Below are 15,634 nucleotides of genomic sequence, written 5' to 3' on the forward strand. Positions count from 1 at the left end.
ATGAAGTATATCTAAAATATTAACATTTCAACATGTAATTAATATAAAATTATTAATGATGTTTTTCATTATCTGATACTAAGTCTTCAATATGCAGTGTGTATTTTATGCTTCCAGCACATCTCAGTTCAGAACGGCCACATTTCAAATAGCCACAGGGGGCTGGTGCTATATATTGGACAGCACTGGAATCAATGGGCCTGGGTCATGCTTAGACACCCCAAAAGGGAATGAAGAAGCAGCTCTGAGTGGCTAACCTGGGAAGGTGCAAAATTAGCTTGCTTCCTCCAGGCAACTCCAGAGTCTTGGAAGAAATTTCTCCAAGAGAGCCCAATGTCAAAAACGAAGCAACATTGCAGATAGCCGGTCTGTGGTGATTCCAGATTTGACTTTCAGGAGCTTAAGGTTGGCAGTCTGGTTGCAAGGGGAGCTATCTTTGCACTGTGAAGACACTGTCTCCACACGGATTCTGTTTGCTAGGGATGGCTTGGGAGAGATCTAATGCAGATTATGGGGAGATAAGCCAAATCCCCAAATCACACCTGCAACCTCCTCCTTAGAGCTGAGGTTGCCCCAGACAGTGATGCTGAAGGTGTCCCACGTTGAACGTCATATAATGCGGGCAGAAGCAAACGTGTGGGAATCGCTGGCAACCAGCATCCAGTGTGAAGCGCTGGATCTAGGACCTTGGAAGATCATCACAGAACAGGGCGAGGGGGATGGGGGATGGGGTGATTTATCAGAAACAGGAGGGTGGCGATGAGACTGGACAACTGGGAGGGTAAGGCCACCGCAGAGGAAGAACTCCGCGGGGTCACAGGGGGTCACCTGGGGGAGAGCCTCTTTGACGTCGGGAGGAAGGCAGAGGCTGTGGGAGACACAGCTGTTTGTTTTTTCTACTGCAAGGAGAATAACAAAATGCGATCAGGAGAGCTAATAGACTACAGATGCAGGACTTCTGGCTGAGCGCTCAGACCTGCCAAAGGCTTTGAACTGGAACCAGCCCTCTCATTTTCAGCAGTGCGTGTGGCCCGTGAAAAAGAAAGAGTGAAGTAAAACAAGAGACCCACCAGAGATAATTATGAGTTACTCCCAGCCGGTGAAATAACAGAGGTTATGTTGGGCTGGGGGAAAAGTAGGGGTTTGATCATGAAAGGACTTATGTTCGATGCTAAGGAATCTAATCAACAGTGGGGAAGCTATTCAAGAGTTCCATGCCAAAAAGTGCATGCTTTGGTATGAACTTTAGAAAGCTCGTTCTGCCTATTTAAGGGTAGCAGGTCTGGGGGCAGGTGCTAATGTGGAGAGTGTTCCAAGGACGAAGGTGAGAAATGGTAGCGTCTGAAGCCAGGGTTGAGATGTCATATGGAGAGAGTTGCAGCTTTTGGGCAGGGGGGATCAATAGGGGCGAAGACAGGAGTCTGGGCTGACACCTACCCCGACACCCAGATGGGGGCACCTGGATGGGTGCCGGTGTTGCCACCGCCGGAACAGAAAGGACTGTGAACTTTCCACGGGGTGACATCAGAGGGGAGGCTTCTGATAGGCAGCTGTGCATCTAAAGGTGGGTGAAGATTTGGAGGTTACCAGCAAATAGCTGTGAGCCCATGAGGCGATCGTATTACATGGGCCGCTAAATTATTAAACATCACTTCTGATAAGTTTATTTTATTATATTTTGTATTTAATAGAACAAGTGGTGATTGGGGGACGTTTATAAACAATACAATTGGTAGTGTGTTTCCAGCCAAAACCAAGCTTTTGGGTTTTTCTTTGCTCTTTATTAGGTATTCCAGGACCTGTACTTAAATGCCAACAGTTTTCTCCACTTGGCGCTGACCTTCCCACTTCCGCGCACATTGCGGGCACCTGAGCCTGATTTGCTGTGGCTGACCTGGGCTCCCAATTGTCCCCGAGCCAGGCCCCATTTCACTTTGCCCGCTTCCACCTGAGGCCCCGCCCAGTCATCTTCCCTGGAGCCCCCGCACCTGCGGGTATCATTGCTGATGGGAACAACCTGGGATCCCCCCGGGGGAAGCGTGGGCGGGAGAGAACCTGAAACAGGCCAGGCAGCCCTGAGGAGGGAGCAGCAGTGAGCGTGGGCTCCGAGACGTGGGGGAGGTGTCGGGGGAGAGGAAGGAGAGCCCGGAGGAGAGGAGGGACCCGTGAGCGGCCGTGTGGTGACAGCGGCGACCTGCAGAGGCCATGGCAGCTCCAGGACGGAGAGCAGGTAAGACAGCGGCCCTGGAGGGAGGAAGAAAGCCCTCCCCTCTCCCCTTGTGCCCCATGACGCAAGTGACGCTGAAGCACCCCAAATGAGTACACTCAGTTCCCTCTCGGGACTGGCCTTCCTTGCGGGAGGGGTGAGATTCAAGGGCAACTGGATGTGCCTCCGCCAGCCTCCACACACCTATTTGCTGATGGCTGAAATTTTTTTTGTTTGTTTTGCGGTACGCGGGCCTCTCACTGCTGTGGCCTCTCCCGTTGCGGAGCACAGGCTCCGGACGCGCAGGCCCAGCGGGCATGGCTCACGGGCCTAGTCGCTCCGCGGCATGGGGGATCTTCCCGGGCCGGGGCCCGAATCCGTGTCCCCTGCATCGGCAGGCGGACTCTCAACCACTGCGCCACCAGGGAAGCCCAAATGTGTGTTTTTTTTGTTTTGTTTTGTTTTGTTTGCGGTACGCGGGCCTCTCACTGTTGTGGCCTCTCCCGTTGCGGAGCGCAGGCTCAGCGGCCATGGCTCACGGGCCCAGCCGCTCCGCCATGGCTCACGGGCCCAGCCGCTCCGCCATGGCTCACGGGCCTAGCCGCTCCGCGGCATGTGGGATCTTCCCGGACCGGGGCACGAGCCCGTGTCCCCTGCATCGGCAGGCGGACTCTCAACCACTGCACCACCAGGGAAGCCCCTGAAATTCTTTTAATAGCACATAAGACCTTTCACTTCCATACTTAAAAGACTGAATTCTAGTACAAAGGACAAATGTTTCCTGAACCCAAATGTGTTTGTAGTAGAAGTATAAGTGACTAAGGTAAGGTCTGTTCAGTGGGGATAGAGGTTAGGAAAAGGGACACCTCGCTTGGGGTGGAAAAGCCCTGAAACGCGAGGCTGGGGTCCGAAGAGGCCGATATTCACAGTCTGGCCGTGTCCTTCTGGGCTGTTGACCTGAAATCGATCTGAGTCCGGGAGAAGCGGCCCGGGTGGGCAGCCGCGTCGTCAGCCGCAGCAGGGCCACTGCTTCAATTATTTCCTTTGCCTGAGATCGCGCTCGGGACTTTTGTGTGGGAGAAGCATTTCACGAATCTCTACACCGCAGAATACTTGCAAGTATTGAGTTACTCAAACGATGCTTACTATTCATGGGCATGAACTCAGAGAACAATACTCACACCAAAGGGGACAGACCTAAATGTGGGGCTTTCTTTGATTATATTGGTTCCTAGTTAAATATAACAGATACTCCTTCTCCAGGGGTCTACAGAATCTTTTCCAGAGTGACAATAACTTTTTCCCTTTGACTCAACCTCTTCCTCCGTGTTCTCGGCGTCCCCTGCCAGCCATGAGGGGATGGCCTCATTCTGAAGTCTGTTTGCCAGGTTATGGGAGCTTGGAAGTCTTTGCAGCTGTGGAACACAGATTACTCACCCCTTTTTAAATGATCTAACATACATACAACCGTGGCTAGAATAGTGACTCGGCCACTAAGTGAATGGATATTATTTTTCATCCATGACAAACATGTCTGAAAGTTATCTGTTTGTTCCCTCACTCCCTAATTAGGACACTGAAAGTGCTCTAGGGAGTCCCTTCCTTTCAGACAGCACTTTTAATTCTCTTTAATGTATCTTCACATTCATTGTCTCCTTTTATTCAAGGCCAGTAAAGTAGGTAGGGCACGTGTCATTGTTCTCACTTGACAGATCAGAAAGATACGACACAGCAAGGGTTTGCTTTGGTCACAGAGTAAATTAGGAGCAGACCTGGATCTGTGAAGTGAGGTCGGCTGCATTGGGTGGTCCCCTGACCCAGGCTTCGCACAACTTCAGACCCTTGTATCCAGGACTAATGAGCTCACCTGAATCTCACTAGGCCTGAGCATCAGGTGGGCTGAGTAGGGCATGTCAGACATCCAGCCGGCACCCTCCTCCCTCCAGATAGGATGGGGGTGGAGAAGCCAAATGCAGGCTGTCTGTCCCTGAGTCAGGGCCTAATGGGCAGGGAGAGCTTTGCCTTTTTTCAGAGAACCTTATCAGGTTCTTAAAGTGGGACTTGTAGTGAACAGCATTCTCAAAATAACAAGTGTCAGCCATGGACAAAATTTTCTAAATAGTAAAACATTACCACTGATTAGAAATCTAATGTATCAAGGCGCTTTGGGCTTAGAACACAACACTTCTCTCACAGAGGGGATTTGCTAACAATTCCCTGGCTACAGTGGCAGAGCCAGGGTCTCTGTTCTGTCCCTCTCAGACCTTTGTTCTGTGTCTTGATCAATTCTTCTGTCATTCTCTGTCCTCTGTGGGTATGTTTGTGCGTGAGGGTAGAAAGGGTGGATAGATATGTGTAAATTCTCTGCAGTCAATCCAGTGCCTGATTATTCTATTACGAGGGCTTTGCTGTCCTGCTTATAAATCCTTACACACTTTCTTTCTCTCCTCCACTCTGTTTGGAAAGTTTTTGTCTCAGATCATGGACTATTGGTTATATCAGCTCCCCTCCCCCTCTTCAAGAGGGAGATGCTGTTTATCTTTCCCAAGAAATTTTATGGTTTAGGTGGGAAAAATCTGGCTCCCTGCAGAGCCCTGAGAGGAAGATCCAAGAAAGAAAATAACCCTGTATTTCTGGCATTTCCTGGCTGCCCAGAGCTTCCCTCCACAGCTGACATTGATAAAATTTCATCAAGGGCGTTAGTCGATCAGGCTACAGGCTTTTATTATGTCACTTACTCTGAGAGTCATATTAGCATTTAAGATACTGGTCTTTTTTTCTGCGTAGAATGTGACATGTCTCTATTTTGCATGTTATCACATTCCTAAAGCCTCAGTACAGCCCCTAAATTAATTGAAAAGTGACTTTAAAATATAATTTAACACTCGTGACAGATACAAAAGTATTCTTAAACAAATGGAAAGACACTTCCTGTTTTTGCATAGGACGACACAACATTATAAAGATGTCATTTTCCCTAAATTAATTGAAAAAGCTAATGCAATACCGACAAGTTGCAGTTTAGGCAAGTTGATAATGAAGTTCACATGGAAAAACAAATGCATAAATACCCAGGAAAACACTTGAAAAATAACAACTACTAGAGATGACTAGCCCTACCAAATATTAAAATATACTATAAATCCTGTGTAATTAAAAGTGTAGTGCTACATGAAGAGACACATTGACCAGTAAAATAGAATGACCAGAAATAGACCAAGAAACATATGGAAAGTTAGACATTAAAGATGGCATCTCAAATCATAGGGCGAAGATGGACATTTTAATAAATGACACTTCTCAAAAGCCAAAATGTGGAAAGCCCAAATGGCCACCATGTAATGAATGGATAAACAAAATGTGGTATATTCATACAATGGAATACAACATGGATAAACCTTGAAGACATTATGCTAAGTGAAAGAAGGCAGTCACAAAAGACCATTATATGATTCCATTTATATGAAATGTCTACCGTAGGCAAATCCAGAGGGACAGAAAGTTGGTTAGTGGATGCCTAGGGCTGGGGAGTGGGGAAGAATAAGAGTAGATACCAGGTTTCTTTTGGGGGTGATAAAAATATTCTAAACTTAGATCATGTTGATGGTTACCGAAGTCTGTGAATATACTAAAACCAGTGAATTGTACACTTGCAAGGCGTGAATTTTATGGTGTATGAATTCTATCTCAATAAGGATGTTTGTAAAAGGGACAAATGACCAAAAAGTCCAATAGAAAAATGGGGGGAGATATTCTTCAAACATATGAAAAAAATGTTCAAATTCACTCAGGGACAAATTAAGCAACACTGAGATACAGTTCTCATCCATCATATTGGCGAAAATTAAAAAGTACGATGATCGCCTGGAGGGGTGGGATAGGGAGGGTGGGAGGGAGGGAGACGTAAGAGGGAAGAGATATGGGAACATATGTATATGTATAACTGATTCACTTTGTTATAAAGCAGAAACTAACACACCATTGTAAAGCAATTATACCCCAATAAAGATGTTAAAAAAAAAAAGTATGATGATCCATCGGGTAAACAGGCATTCTCACACATTGCTGGTGGAAATGCAAACTGCAAAGAGAGTTAGGAAATAACCTAACAAAACTACAAAAGCAGTTTGACCTAGCAACACCACTTTTAGGAATATATCCTGCAGATACGCTTCCAACAATGTGAGAATATATAAGCACAAGGTTACTCATTGCAGCATTGCTGGTAATTACAAATCTAAATGCTCATTCAAAGGAGGTTGATTGAATAAGCTATGGCTCATCTAGAAAATGGAATACTAAGCACTCTATAAAATAATGAAGATCTCTATAAAATTGATATGACCTCCAGGCTACACTGTTAAGTGAAAAAAATAACATGCAAAAGAGCATCTTAGTGTGTTATCCTACACGTGAGAAAAAAGAGTTATAGGGAAAATATACATGTATTTGTTCTTTCATACAAAATATGAGGAGAAACCAGAAACCAAGAGATAGATTACTATTATGAGTTGAATTGTGGTTCCCCCCCACACCATTACCCTCCACTCCTGAAGAGGTCTGTTGAAGTCCTAACCCCCAGCACCTCAGAATGTGATCTTACTTGGAAACAGGGTCATTGCAGCTGTAATTAGTTAGGATGAGGTCATGCTGGAGCAGGGTGAGCCCCTAATCCAGTATGACTGGTGTCCTTATAAGATGAGGACCCTGTGAAGAGAGAGACAAAGGGAAAACACCATGTGAAGATGAAGGCATTGATAAGGGGGATGCATCTATGAGCTAAGGAGCACCAAAGACTGCCAGCAAACCACCCGAAGCCAAGAAGCAGCAAGAAGTATTCAGAGGGAGCTCGGCCCTGCCAACATCTCCATTTTGGACTTGGAGCCTCCAGAACTGAAAAGATAACTTTCTATCGTATTAAGCCACTCAGTTCATGGCACTTTGCATGAAATACAGTTCCCTACAGAGTGTAGGTGGGAAATGAAAGAAGGGAAGAACTGGACTGGGGTCATGGGGATGTGAAGAGAGTGCACTTCTCTGAATAGACCTTTCTTTGAAGCTCTGACTCAGAACCGTAGTCATGTTTCACATACCACCCCAAAATAAACATTTAAAATCAACCAGGGGACTTCCCTAGTGGCGCAGTGGTTGAGAGTCCGCCTGCCGATGCAGGGGACACGGGTTCGTGCCCCGGTCTGGGAAGATCCCATATGCCGTGGAGCCTGCGTGTCCAGAGCCTGTGCTCCACAGCGGGAGAGGCCACAACAGTGAAAGGCCCGCATACCGCAAAAAAAAAAAAAAAAAAAAAAATCAACCAGGATGTGGGCGAACCCAATGTGGCATACAGGCAGTAAGAAATGAACCTGACTGAGGTGAAAATAACATAACTACATTGAGGGGAGTGAGGGAGACAAGAAATAACCTAAAGAACTTTGCAGAACAATATTTTGGTTGGATAATATAAGGTTAAAGACAAACTATATACAAATTTTGTACTCCAGTTCCTATACTTGTTTCTCACAGTGGTATGGGTTAGCAATTCTGAAACGACTGTAGGTATATACCAGAACTGAACAAATAAGTAAATATATTATAGATATTGAAAGCCACATTTCTCAAGGTGAGAAGGAAGTTACCAAAAAAGGGAGAAGGCTAGAAGAGGCTCTATGGTGGTGAGTTAAATTTGGAGGAATTCTAATGAATCTTGGTTTATAATATATATATAAAGATAGATGGATCCATCCTTCTCCAGTAAAAGGAACCAGGGTTCCTTAAAGAAAAAGTTGAATCCAGCGTTGGGGCAGGGAAAATACAAGATGAGCCTGGAACATCTTGTAGTTACAGAAAATAAGTTCTCAAAACCTGATAAAGGGACCTCAGAAGAACCCAGAAGCCAACCTGAAGGAGCTCTCAACAGTGAGAGTGGAAAAAATTGAGCAAGAAAATGATAGTATTGCATTATAACCCATAGAATAAAATAAATATCCATGAGTCTATACTGATAAAAATAACTGAGTAAAGTACAATGGTGGAGGGGGACAACTCTTGCTCACAAAAGAATTCCAGTGAATTAATGTGGGAAGACTGAGAAATTAAACATCATGGTTAGGCAAACATCACAGTAATACTTGTTGCAGGCAAGACTCACACTAATGGATGCTGAAGTTTAAAGAGAAACGGGATGTTGGCATAGTCTTAAAGTACCTCCCTGGAGAGAGCAGTTACCAAGGGGAAAATAGTAACTTTGGAGAAGCCTTGCAGACATCACCTTAACCAGGTGATCAAGGTTAACATCACCAGGGATAAGTCATGTTGATATCAGGTACCCCCAATTCGAGGCAGTGAGAAGGGCACAGTGTCACTCATGATCTTCTTGCCAAATGCATAGCTTCAATCTAATACGAATGAGAAAACATCAGGCAAACCCCAGCCAAACACTCTGCAAAATAACTCTTTAAAAGAGTCAAAGTCATGAAAGACCGGACAAGACTGAGGAACTGTCACAGATTGGCAGAGACCAAGGGTGCATGACTAATAAATGAATGATGGGGTCCTGGATGCGATCCTAGGACAGAAAAAGGACAAAAGTGGAAAAACTGGTGCAATTCAGATAGGGTCTATATTTTAGTTAATTGTATCATATCAATGTTAACTTGCTGGTTTTGATCATGTGCCGTGGTTATGTAAAATGGTAACATCTAAGGGAGGCTGTATTAAAAGTACATGAGAAATATTTGTACTATTTTCTACAACTTTTAAGTTTAAAATTATTTCTAAATATAAAGATAATAATGTAGTTTGAAATGTTCATCCTCAGTTCTACCCCAAAAGTTTTAGTTATTTCCCATCATACATATAAACAACGTTTCTGCTTCTATTCCTTGATGTACCAGTTTTACACTTTACCTATTTCCTGCTATAACAGGTGATACCGCTCATTTATTCTATCTCCTACTGTTATAAACTCCCAGGACTGTTATATTCCAATTTTCAATTTCTCTGTTGACCCATTGCTGTGGTCTGAATGTGTGTCCCCCCAAAATTCACATATTGGGATCCTAACCAAAGGCGATGGTATTAGTAGGTGGGGCCTTTGGGAGGTGATTAGGTCAAGAGAGTAGAGACCTCACGAATGGGATTTGCTCTTATGAAAACAGAGCTCCCTAGCCCTTTCTGCCCAGTGAGGATACAGGGAGAACTCTGAACCTGGAAGAGGGCTCTCACCAGACCAGGATGGCACCCTGATCTGAGACTGCCAGCCTCCAGAACGGTGAGCAATAAATTTCTGCTGTATATAAGCCACTCATTCTGTGGTGTTTTGTTATAGCAGCTGGACAGGCTAGGGCAGCCATACTTACAACTTTACATAAAAACAACACCTTTTTCTCTTCCATCTTCTAGAGACAACACTTCTTGGCTTCCTATCAACACCCCTCCTTTTCCCTCCAGCTGGCTTCCTCTCTTTCTCCTAATCCAGTTCATCTAACTTTTAGTTTTGTATTTTGAAGATTCCTAATGGTTACATTCTGTTTTCAAACCATAGTTTAGTCTTCCTTGAGCTGCCTGTTGGTTAAGTCCAACAGCTGAAAATTAGTAAGCAACAATGATATTATTATGACCAGGTAAATAGTGCTCATTGCTGAGTCACACAGTGTATGTATTATAATTGAAGTTCTTTTTGTGCAGCTTTCTGTTTCTCCTGGAATTTCTCAGTAGCTTTCTTTTTTGTTCCATCAGTTGTCTTTAGCATATTCCCACTTATTTCCAAGCTCTTCATAACTTAAGTATTACGTGCCCATTTTCCCTGGAGACCTCTTTTTGGAGATTTCTGGCTTCCTGCTCAGGTTGGAAACGCTCAAGAAATCTCTTTAAATCCCTTGACACCTCTCCTAGACTGGCTCCAGTATTTCCTAGCTCTTATTTTTAACCTCAGTTTACTCCCATACCTTAAAGTAAATTCCTAAGAAAGAGATTGCATGAAATAAATTTCTTGAGTCCTTACATGTCTGCAAACGCCTTGGCTTTACCCTCGTGTTCAAAAGGTTCAAATGGTTTTATACACCCTTTGTTGCATATATAAAAGTTGATCATCTTTTTCCCTCAGAATTTTAAGATCTTTGTTCTACTGTCTTCTTGCATCTACTGTTGATATTGTCATCTGATTCTTGTTCTTTTGTTGATGTTCTGTTTTATTCTCCCTTGAAGCACTTAGAATCTTCTTCATTCTCAGTATTGTGAACTTTCATGCTATATCTAGGTATGAATCTATTTTTTAAGTTTATTGTACCAGGCACTCAGTGGACTATTTTAATTACAATGTCACTCATTTACATTGTAACATCATTCAGGTTTAGACATTTCTCTTATATTCTTCCTTTCATAATTTCCTCTCCACGTTCTTGGTTTGCTCTTTCAGAAACTTAAGACAGCGTTTGGATCTCCTTGATTGGTTGTCTTTTTCTCTCATTTTTAGTGTCTCTGTGGGATTTTTTGTTGTGGTTGGGGGGGGCGTTTTCCATCTTATTGTCCTTGTGTCTTTGTGTGTTGTGTTTATTTTACTTTCTGGGAGAGTTCCTTGTCTTTATTTCCAAAATCTCTACTGAATATCTCTTTCTGCAATCATATTTTAATTTCCAAGACCTCTTTCTTTTTTGTTCCTTTTAAAATAGCATCCTGTTCTTGCTTTAAAGGCATGGTATCTTCTCACATTCTTCTGAGGATATTTTTTTTACAGATTTTTTTTTCAAGTTCTCTTCTGTTCCCCGGATTACCTTTGTTTCCTCTGGAGCCAATTTTTCTATTTGTTTGGCTCTTTCATTCATGTTGTAATTTGAACCAACTGTCTGGTGATCCTTGGATTTCTGTTCCTGTTTAAGAATGAGGGGTTAAGAAATTGTGTGAACGGGAGAGGCCTGTCAACCAGCAAGTGAGTGAGCAGGAAACTAGCTGTCCATTGTGCAGTCCCTAAATGCTAAATCCAGGCAACTCTAGAGCTGCTCAACTTCATTAGGAGAGAACTTCTCATTTTAAAGTTTTTAAATTTTTAAAAATAATGTTTTCCAAGGGAAGAGATTCCAGCTTTCCAGAGTTGTGTGTATGAGACAGGGGAAAGATGGTAGGGCTCAACTGGTCTGCTCACCTTCCTCCTTGCATGGTTTGGTGCAGCACAAGTCTCCGACCTGGGTTCAAGCCCTGGTCCACTTCCTGGGGAACCTTGTGTGAGTGACTGCAGCATCACAGAGCCCAGGCTTCTTCCAACTGCAGGTCCCTCTAGGACATCACCCCCAATCCCAGCAAGGTCAGCTGGTAAGGGCAGTCACCGAGACATGTTCTCTGTGTGGCCGTAAGCCCGTGGAGCCGGGCAAGCTCTATAAATAGCAGCTGTGATTACGGAGTAACACTCCTTTTAAATGCTTGGACTTTCCATTCAAAACAGTTCTGGCCCCGTGTTTAGTCTGTCTGGGGGGCAGCTGTAAAGGCCACCTTGTTTCACAGCTAAGGAGAGGTTACAAGGCAATTAAAATATTTTTGTCTCTTCTCTCTTGTGATGATTATTCCCATGCGGTGGTGGCCACTAGAGTAGTTCCTGTCTCCATTGCCCACAGGGAAACTTGACAACAGAGGGGCAGCACAAGCCCTGGAGCTGGGCTCAAATTCGAGCTTCAGCGTGAACCCTGCCCTTGGTTTTCAGAGAGTTAGAAGTAAAAGTCACAAATCCTGGTGTCTCTAATCGCCATAGCCAGGCAACTGCCACTTACTTTAAAGGGGTGTTTTTCCCTTTTAGGAACAGGATTAGGTCCTTTAGGAACAGAGTAAATACTTCTTGTGCCAGAGTAATTAGACGCTCTAAACCCTCGATTCTTCAGTCTGATAAATGTAGTCATTGTACAAATAAATGTATGTTCGACACACATGGACATATTTAGGTAAAGACAACGTGCCACATCTCATAGCTCTGAATCATAACAAATAATGATAATTATCCTAGTCATAAAAATTATCATCATATGGAAAGAGTAGCTGTCATAATCTTAAAAGTGATCCTGACATAAGCAGCCTCTTCAGTGTTCAAAAATCGTCATTAGGGACTTCCCTGGTGGTGCAGTGGTTAAGACTCTGTGCTCCCAATGCAGGGGGCCGGTTCAATCCCTGGTCAGGGAACTAGATACCACATGCATGCTGCTACTAAGAGGTCACATGCCACAACTAAGGAGCCCATGTGCCACAACTAAGGAGCTGGTGAGCTGCAACTAAGACCCAGCACAACCAAATAAATAATTTTTTTTAAAGTGCACTGTTGGAACATTAAAAAAAAAAACTCATCATTAACCCCCTCAGAGCATCCACACAGGGCAGGCTAGACAGGTATCATTACCACCGCACGCCCCCCGCCATACAGATGGACACACAGAGCCCTATAGAAGTTCGGGCAGTAGTTAGTAGCCAACACTGTATTAGGCTCATCAGCCGTCAAACACTCTGTGTGGTCCTTCCCCCTGGGGCTTGGTGACCAGTGGACAACAGCCCACATCACACACCTTCCAATGCTCTCTGCACCAAGTGATGGAGGCTGGTGTTTGGGGGTGCTTGTTCCTGCACTGGCCTGAGGAATGGATGACAAAGGGGGAGGAGGAGAGAGAGGATTTGGAGTATTAAGGATTCTCCAACTCATCAGGAACAGATTCTGCAAAACCATTTTCCCTCCCTCCCTCCCTCCTCCAAAAGAGCAATTATGAAAAATATTTCCAGGAAGGAAAATATTAAAATGCAAATTAAATACAGTTGTGACTGTAAATCACTGAAGAAAAATGCCATCACTCTTTTTAGAGTCCAGTGTAGGAGCTGAGGACCATTGGTGGTGAGGCCAGTGGAGCTGATATCTGATAGGACAGGACCACAGAGATAATAGGGTCCAGATCCCTCATTTTACAGATGAGAACACTGAGGTGGAAACGGTTAGTGAATTTTCCCGATGATGGGAGATGGCATAGTACAGTAGCCAGCACAGAGCCAGGTACAAAGCATGTACTTATATCAATTAGGAAAGCGTTTGGTTGCAAGCAACAGAGAGCTGGCTTTACAGGTGGGTTTTTCTCACATGAGTGCAGAGGTAGGAGTTCTGGGCCTGGCTGTTCCTGGGCCTAAACAAGAAAAATAAGCCTTGCTGTTCAGCAGCTGATCTGCCCAGAGGCAGGGTGGAGTTCTAGGGATGTAGTGTGACCAGAGAAGGGAAGCCTTGTTGAGAAACCATGAAAGAAACCAAGGTTATTTAACCTGAAAGGGAGGAACAGTGGAAACTTGAGAGAATAGGTCCTGTGTTGCCCAAGAGGTCAGAATTAGGACCAGTAGTGCAACTGTTAGATGACAAACAGGACTGAACAACAGGAATAATTTTAATGATAAGCACTTACTGAAAATTGGCCACCTCTTAAAATAGTGAGTTTCCTGGAGACATTCAAGCTGAATAAGGAATTGGAGTGGGGTGTGTGTGTGTGCATGCATGTGTGTGTGTCGGGGGTGTTGAACAGTGAATATTGGTTGAGGGGAGAGAAGGAGAGTTACAGCACTGCATGGGGAGATAGTCTCCAAATTCCCTTTTGGAACAATTCATTTAGCAAGTATCTGTTGAGTGTCTACTGTGTTCCACAGAGGAACCATATTTTCCAAATAAGAAGCTGGTCTGACATTTATGAAAAAGCTAACGGAGAGAACAGGGTATATGATGAATGTTGCTTACTGAGTGACTTCTCAGGAACCACTTGCTTCCTGGAGATTCCAGGGCTCCCAGCACCCCCTCCCTCTCCAGGGAACTGGCCTGTTTCCATCCAGGCTCTCAGGGCCGGTGAAAGGGCCAGATGCATAGTTCAGTAGCAGCATTTTTTCCAGATACGCTGGAGCCTGGGCTTACTCTCTGTCGCCTGTGATGTCCACGTGTCTGAAAGGCAGCTGGGAAGTATCAGAAAGGTAGCAGGGATCTGGGTCACTTATTCGCCATCCCGAGTCTTTCTTGCCCTCACTTTTCTTACCTGGAACATGGGAGAGAAGAGAGCGTCTTCACGGACTTCTTATGGGGCTGTCCTGTGCTTTGCATAGCGCTTAGCCCTTGTTAAGGATTCAACAGATGTGGTTCATTTCGTGCCTCAGCTCCGCCCCTGATTTTGTGAGGTCACTTTTGCAGACCTGGGTTTCCTCTCCTCTACAACAAGTTCAGGTTGGGCCGGAACAAGCCCTGTCATTCCTTCCAGCGTTGAACTTTCTGGTGTGCCCAAACAAAATGTCTGGGGCGCTTTCCCAGCCTCGGCCTGGAGGGCGTCTCTGCCAGGAGGGGGCGCCACTCACTCATGTTTCCACCACAGGTGAGTCTGACCATTTGGTTGGTAATCTCCGCTCCGCTTTGAAAAAGGAGCCTGAAAAGGCGCTTGCTTAGCAGCCGCCTCTACACTCACTTTTAAAACCACGGTGCTGATGGTGTGACTGGATCTCCCACTCTTCCGCTTGCTTCCAGCAAATCAAAATCATCTTCCTATGGCCAGTCCTCAGTATTTACAAAAGGGGTAAAGAGAGAAACGTGGCAGGGCCAACTTCCCCACTGTGGCCTTTCCCCTTGCTCAAAGTCAAAACTGCAGATCCCAGGGAGCATGTGCTGTGGCATTGCACCCACAGTCAGCCATTTGCATGCTATTCCGGGGGCACAGATGACCACTGATGCTGGCAATTGCCTCACTGCCATGTAGGCTATCGCAGATATAACTTTGCAGCCTTCGATCTCCGGCAGTGGCTAGGCTGGAGAGGCCCAGAAAATGTGGTTTCCTAGTCACTTTGGGTTCCTGTGAGCAGGGTCAGCATTGTGGAGCCTAAGCAGGTCAGGAAAAGAGCTGAAGGCCAATAGGGCCGAAGTCTTAAGTTTACCCAAGGTCCGTCCTGGGTTTGTTAAGTGAATTGAAGATGGAAATTCCCTCTCTTCCACTCTTTGACTTTTCTCAAGAGTTAAACAGAAGAGGGAGGAAAGAAGGAAAGAGAAGGGGGGAAGGGGAGGGGGAGAGAAAAAGAAAGATTAATTATCATAAATAGTTAAATATTTATTTATTCATTTATTTTGGCTGTGCTGCGTCACCATTGCAGCATGTGGGATCTTTTAGTTACAGCATGCAGACTCTCAGTTGTGGCAAGCATGCAGGATTTAGTTCCCCGACCAGGGATCAAAGCCGGGCCCCTGGCATCGGGAACACAGAGTCTTACCCACTGGACCACCAGGGAAGTCCCCATAAATAGTTAATGTTCAAATAGATTATCCTCTTCATTGTAGCCCTGTTTACAATAGCCAGGACATGGAAGCAACCTAAATGTCCATCAACAGAGGAACGGATAAAGAAGATGTGGTACATATATACAATGGAATATTACTCAGCCATAAAAAGGAAAGAAATT

The sequence above is a fragment of the Stenella coeruleoalba genome (assembly GCF_951394435.1).
Source record: "Stenella coeruleoalba genome assembly, chromosome: 2".
NCBI lineage: Eukaryota > Metazoa > Chordata > Mammalia > Artiodactyla > Delphinidae > Stenella > Stenella coeruleoalba.